Raw genomic sequence first — 7262 nt, 5'->3', positions numbered from 1 at the left:
ATATATATATATATATATATATATATATATATATATATATATATATATATATATATCTATATATATATATATATATATATATAATATATATTTATGTGTGTGTGTGTGTGTGTGTGTGTGTGTGTATATATATATTCTATACATTAGCTTAAAACACATTTTGGAGTGTTTTTACAGCATGCTGCATCATCTCTCACTTGGTTACAATGTGCTTGAACCTGTCAAGCAGCCAAGTAGCCAATGACCAGGATTGCATCATCTCTCTCAGGCTCTGTCCTGTTCCTCTTACATCATGTTAGGACATACCCGGACTTGTGCCACCGTGTAGTAGTTTGACTGTTTAGGTGTTGCAGGCCAGCCACTCATTCCTGAGCTAACAGCAAGAGCGTAGAGGTGTCACTGACCACAAGGATTAATGTATCTGGTAGGAAGAGTGATCCAGTGTGGGAACATTTTAACAGAATTCCTTTAAAGTCTGGGAAAGCATGGAGAGCTATATGCAAACAGTGTAAACTGGAGTTACAAGGAATAGCAGCAAGACTGAAAACAACCAAATTTATTGTCTTAAGAATTAAAATCCTTATTTTTTAAAGATTTTGAATTTCGATTTCAAAGAATTTTTATGAACTACTTTCAAAGAAGTGTATCATTATTTTTCAGAGACCGCTTTTACAGTATAAATTCAATGTGCTTTTGTTTTAAATACAGCACATAATAATTTTCTTTTTTAAATTAATTACTTCAGGAAATAAGTATAGTTCATTATAAGTAAACCTCTTTGATTTCCTTTTTTCAATAGCATGTGGAAGTTTTTGTTATACTGTATTGTAAAAGGATGTGCTTAATATTCTATTCCTCAGAAACAAGTACAGTTCTTTACAAGTAAAACACTTTGATTTAATTTTTAATGGAATGTGGATTTTTTTTTTTTTTTGTATTGTAAAAGGAAGCTTGTAGTGTTCTATTCCTCAGGAATATATAAAGCAGGTGTTAGTATGTTTTTTTTTAATATTTTTCCTTTACATTACATGTTGGTTTGGGCAGAAGTAAATAACTGATTTAAATCAATGATTTTTTTTTAAATCGTTTGATTTAAATCTTGATTTAAATCACTGATTTAAATCATCATGATCTAATTCGGCCAACCCTGAATAAAATAAAACAATAATATGTTAATAGATGAAATAACAGCCATGAACTGTGAAAACAAGGAATCGAGTAATTGGAGAACATACTACAATAGGCTAACGTACGCGTTCCCTCTTGAAAACGATAAACAAATATATACACCTCTGAAAACTAAAGTCACCTAGAAATAATAACAAAAGAACAAAGCAATAAATAACATAAAAGCGATAACACCAAGAAAATAGGAAATTAATATAAACCCGGCCGAACTTCCCTCAAGGTGAGACCAAGGAGACTATAGAACAGGAGAGGGGGCCTCTATGGGAGACCGTGGGCGGGTGTTGGTGTATGTCGGTTGCAACAGATGGCGCAGGAGCAGCGTTGTTTACATTCAGGCGCCTCCCCCCCTCCAGACCCACCCCCAACCCCCAGAACCAATCAGCAGTGTTGCTACATGGGATCAAGCCGCAAATGTTGCTACTTTTTTTCTTCAGTCTGGTTATTTCCCATTTTAAATAAAAAAAAAAGTAGATAAATATTAAAATGAACAGTAGGAACTATATAATACTGTATATATTTACTAGGTAGATATAGCCTGACTGCATGTCATGAGTAATGCTATTATTGTTATATTATTATACCGCAATTATATTATTTTCTCTGCATGTGTGGTTAGATGTGTTTTATGTGTTTAACCTTTCTGTATACATACTGGAATGAACCAATGAATTGTAGCCCTACTGCCGTTCTTTAAAACTATGTGATCATGTTTTTTCTTCCAAACTCATTGTTTTAGCACGCACGCTGACTCCCATCAGTAATGATGATATATATACATTGAGTCATTGGTTTGTAGGGAAAAGAGGGTGAATATAATTATCTCGGTCTAACTTATACTGTTTATTATACCGCTATTCGCAGCAATATCTTTCTCTGCTCCGATTGCAACGCTACCTCGTTCAAAAATCATAACACCGCCGCGGCCGCCACGTTTACCAGCCGGAGCCTCAAATCATGTCCCTTTGTGGTGATAAAGAGGACACAGCCTGGTGTGAAGCTACATTTATTACGGAAGGATGCCAGCCGGGGTAAGTGATATATATATAAATAATGATAATGTGGAAATTCTAATCATTTTCACGCTGACAGTTGTTCTGAACTTGCTAACTGCATGCCTCCCCTCCTCCCGCGGCAAGAGGCCGAATGGCCTACACACGGCAGCTCCAGATTCCTCCCTATTACCACCTGTCAGCCTCGTCCACGTAGCTATCCAGTCTACTCTTAAAACAAGCTATCGTCCCTGCACTCACTATGTGATTGCTGAGTCTATTCCATTCCCCCACCACCCTATTACTAAACCAATGCCTGCCCATTTCCCTCCTAAATCTATACTTTTCTAATTTAAGTCAATTACTGCATGTTCTATCTTGCCAAACATATGCAAAAGTTAACCAGCATCACTCTTTCATCCCTTACACTGATAAACTCTGGAACAGCCTTCCATTGTCCGCATTTCCTCCTGCCTATAATCTGACCTTCAAGAAGAGTGTATCAAGACTACTTTTGTTTGGGAGTGGCGAGTAGTGGGGCTTTTTTTTCTAGTACGCTTTGTTGCTCTTGAGCTGTCTCCTTTGTTTAAAGAAAATGATAGTTAAATAAATGGAAGTTGGCCGCCAATGCTTCCAACACATTTTGGTGCCATATCTACAAGTGGCTGGTGACTGTAAGCATCTCAGCAACCTGCATGCATCTATGCCATTCCTATCATGGTGCATGGAGCAAGCTTCACATACCACTCAGACAGAGACAGTTTAATTATGGTTACATATCAGACTCAGTTTATTGCTCAGTCTATTAGATGCAGTGCTGTTAATATTGTTAGTGGTAGTATTAGTACAATTAATGTATTTATTTTAATTAATTTATCATTATTTATTTACTATATTCTTAGTGTTTGAAAATTCCAATACTAGCATTAAGATAAACAAAAATATCAGAAATATATTTATACTCATTAATTATTATTGCTTTTCTTATTATTACTTCCTTCAATGTCCTGGCACTTTGACATCTAGTGTTTTTCTGTCTAGCAGCCAAAATTGTGGTCTTTCTGAATGTGTATGTCCTAAGTCTTCATTGGTGTATCTAGCTATATAACAAAAATCTGCATCTCTCTCCCTTCTCACCCAGTTGTCCCCGTACATCCTTTCAGTATCCAAAGAATTTCAATTTACATCTTGTAATCACTCAACTAATGCAGTGCAATCCTCATCTCTGTATTTTACCGTGTGGACATACTCTTTCCTTCCATGTTCCACTGTCGTTTGTTATTCCACATCTAACACAACTACGTCCCAACAGATCCGAACACGTCCGATATCATCCAAGAGAATGTGGCAGCTGAAGGGGGAGAGGCCAAGAAAGAGGCCAAGGGTGAAGACATTTAGCCACCCCCCCTGAAGTACATGGCATCATTCAACCCTCTTGGTGAGCTGCAGGAATGTGCTTCCCATTGCAGTGCACCAGCTCCATGTACTGATTTTGGTATGAATACTTCATCTAGTGTTTGTTGATTGTTGTGTTATTAATCTAATTATGACTTCACAAAATAGACTGTGCAAGTCACTTAACACATGCCCTGCTCAACATCACTTTTAAGTTGTAGAATTCCTTCATATGGATGCTGATTTATGTATCCTGAAATGACTGGATATTGATTGTCTTAACATTTTTTTTTTTTTTGTCCATGATCATTGAACCATGTTACGGTATGTCTTTGGGTGCAGATCCAGGAAATGAGTTTTTGGGAGGATGTCAGACTTTTTGCGGGTGGAAGGAGCATTAGCATTACCGATTAGCCATTCTAGGCAGTCCTGGTCTTGAAAAACTGGTGGTGACCTAAATCAATGGGTATAACGGCCTGGACTTTGTGCCAAAGCATTGTTTTAGCCACAGCGCGCTTTTGAGCTAGTTTTCCTGTATCACTCAGGAACATTGGGGGGGCCTGGGCCCCCCTTTGGATCCACCAATGTAGCTATGTCTTATAATATATCTATCCTTTACAGTCTGATGGTGCATCCTTCTAGGTTGTCAAGCTTTAATAGCTACTCATGAGAAGTATTCCTTATAATGATCATTGATTTCCAGATGGTTTGCACTAAAAAAAGTGTCGTGTAACCTGCCGCAAATAATAATCAGCTGTAGTCAACCCTTGCTTTAAAGAACCAATATGGAGGAAGGGGGTGATGTTATATCCAAAAATCTTTTACATCTGAAGTATCCAACCTTTTTGTGTATAATAAACTTTGTTTGTTACATGAACTTAAAAGTTCACAATTTCCATACATGATTCTTTTTTCCTTGTATTTGATGATTAATCCTGACATGTATTTCCATTATCAGTAGGTAATATATAGAAACAAGACAATAATACACATTATAACAATGTATATATTATAGCCCAATGAGTGCACAAGATCATTTATGCATACCTCATCAGTGACGCCAAGTCCAGGAGTCCTTCCCTAAATTCTTTGCCCAAATTTGTGACACCAAGTATAATAACTAATTTTAGTGACCATTTGCATCCATTTTTCACTTTGATTAAAAAATTGCCTCTCAACAGGTGTGAACTTGATGGGGTTGGAGGAAACTCGACTTGGCCATCAAGCTCACCACAATATAGTAAGGAACCTCTTGTTCTCAGTGATAATTTATCCTCTTTAGTTACTATTCCGTGTTGCTTTAATCACAACTAATGTGTTGGAAACATTACAGCTTAATAACATACCTCACATCTCTGCATACAAATTGAGTTCAATATTCATCTGTTACACCAGTAGGCTTCATATCTCAAAAAAAAAGTATGTAAAAAGGTTGAAATTTTGAATGATATATTTAAACTCTTTATTATGTTTCTATGGCTGTAGTACCGTTACGATTAGTCGAGTGATCAGCATATGGGTCTTATGTTTTTGATAGCATAGGTTCAAATTTTGCCATAGGCTGGCATTTGATAGTAACAGTAGTGTCCACAGATATCTACCTGTTTCTTGTTTATCCTGTTCCACTTTAAACCATCAATGGCCAATCTTTGAAGAGGTAGCATAACCTTGAAGTGCCACTAACAAACCTTTGTCCATTCTTCTGATGTGATCCCTTTTTTATTTCTCCCCACCTGCCTATAGCGCCGGTAGGTTTTCTTCAGGCGCCTGGCGGTCGGCCCAGGCCTGTCATGATGCAGGCTTTTTTTTTTTATAGTGGTGCCATTTAGTATTGGCTCATGCTGCCGCCCAGAACTCATCCTTGATTCACTTGGATGGTTTAGCAGGGCTTAGGTATGACTAACATTGCAGAAACAGGGAATTTTTATATTTTTAGTGTGGCAACACATTGACAAATGTTTTAGTATGGACTGAACATCAAAGATATATATGGTAAATGGGTGCTTGTAGATCTTGACATTATATCTGTCAAGAGTCTCCAGTTGTATCCTCTCCCCCATCTCTCCTGAAAATATTACTCTTGTCAGGCAATCTAAGTGAAGCCTTCCATCGATGCTGGCGTGCAGACATAATGTCAATGCTTAGATTCACTGTCCTTATAGCACTGAAAATAATGCAATTACATGCACATATTTTATTATTTAGAATTGTGATTAAATATTTTTTCATGTATTTTCAGACATGAAAAGTGAAAATTGCTGCACACAACAGTCTGTCGTCTGCACCGGGAGGCAAGGCAGCTCAAAGCCCAGGTTGTTACAAATCCTGGGCAGTTTTGCCCAGAGCCAGCAATTTTTAGATCCAATAGGGATGGATTTTTTCTGAGGTCAGGTTCAACATGCTGCAAGATGCCAAGATCTAAGCCTAGTAGGAGATATGGGTTACAAGAGAGGAGGTTTGCTCTGGCCTTATACTTTCAAAGTCCAAATGCTAATAGATTTCTGAGCACAGTATTTCACTTGTCTTCAGTTTCAACACTTTACTCATGACTCAGGGGTATTTCAGTAAATGTTGGCTGGAGCAAACAGACTCTGACAGCCCTGCAGCAAAGAGCACAGGCTTTGTCAAAAGAAGAGAAACTTTGTGGGATTTGCCATTATTTAGTATTACTCTTGTTACGCCAAGAATTTTTTTCCACATACTTTGCCAAATATTGCAAGTAATGCACCATTGTTGGGCTTGCTTGTTATAAATCAGATCTTGTTCAATTAACAAGCTTTGGGTGTCTGCCACTTTCCAGTTGTAATGCAAGGAATCATTTATCTTCCCTGCTAGATATCACACGTAATGCACCATTGTTGGTTTTGCCTGTTATAAATCAGATCTTGTTCAGTTAAAAAGCTTTAGGTGTCTGCCACTTTCCAATTGTAATGCAAGGAATCCCCTGCCAGATATCGCATGTAATGCACCATTGTTGGTTTTGCCTATTATAAATCAGACCTTGTTCAGCTCACAAGCTTTGAATATCTACCATTGTTTATTTTAGGTGTAATGCTTGGAAGCATTTGTTCTCTTACCTACCCAACAGTATGCAATATTTTATTGTGGATTTTGCCTGTTATATTTAATCTTGTTCAGGTAACAAGCTTTTGGTGTCTGCCTTACCTAATATGTCCTGCAGTGACACTTGGCTTGGTTTCATAATGTGAAATACAGCATGTAATTTCATCACACTAAGTGTCTATCATCACGTGTCTGGCATCATTAATGTGGCTTCCAGGAGTAATCTTGTTTGTATTACAGCCTGCAAATTTTTTTCTGCTTTATATGATATACATAATCACATAGGTATGATTTACAAAATGTAATGGCAGTTGATATTCTTGACTAATGCCTCATAAACCTTGTGAAAAATAATGCTTTTTTTTTAAAGGGGGGGGGGGGGGGACAGAGAGTGGTTTGTTTGGTTGGCCAGTTCAAGGAGTTTTATATCAAATGATTTTATTACATCCAACTTTAATGTGTGCTAAAAACATATATTTTATTACATCCAACTTTAATGTGTGCTAAAAACATATATTTTATTACATCCAACTTTAATGTGTGCTTCCTGCAATAAATGCTACATGTTTACTGATGTAGCCTATGAAATACATATCACTCTCTGCCCTGTAATTTGGTGTGGCACAT

General features: G+C 37.2%; 1 long non-coding RNA gene across 1 annotated transcript; it reads left to right on the top strand.

Annotated features, from left to right (window-relative positions):
* The first annotated feature begins 2082 nt into the window (after positions 1-2082).
* On the top strand, positions 2083-6995 carry LOC126995054 (uncharacterized). Its single transcript, XR_007749881.1, has 4 exons — positions 2083-2216; positions 3490-3672; positions 4754-4812; positions 5812-6995. It is a non-coding gene; the product is annotated as an uncharacterized LOC126995054 (long non-coding RNA).
* Positions 6996-7262: the final 267 nt, after the last annotated feature.

Source organism: Eriocheir sinensis, unplaced genomic scaffold, assembly GCF_024679095.1.
Source record: "Eriocheir sinensis breed Jianghai 21 unplaced genomic scaffold, ASM2467909v1 Scaffold97, whole genome shotgun sequence".
NCBI classification, from domain to species: Eukaryota; Metazoa; Arthropoda; class Malacostraca; order Decapoda; family Varunidae; genus Eriocheir; species Eriocheir sinensis.
This window is presented reverse-complemented; position numbering and strand designations above follow the sequence as displayed.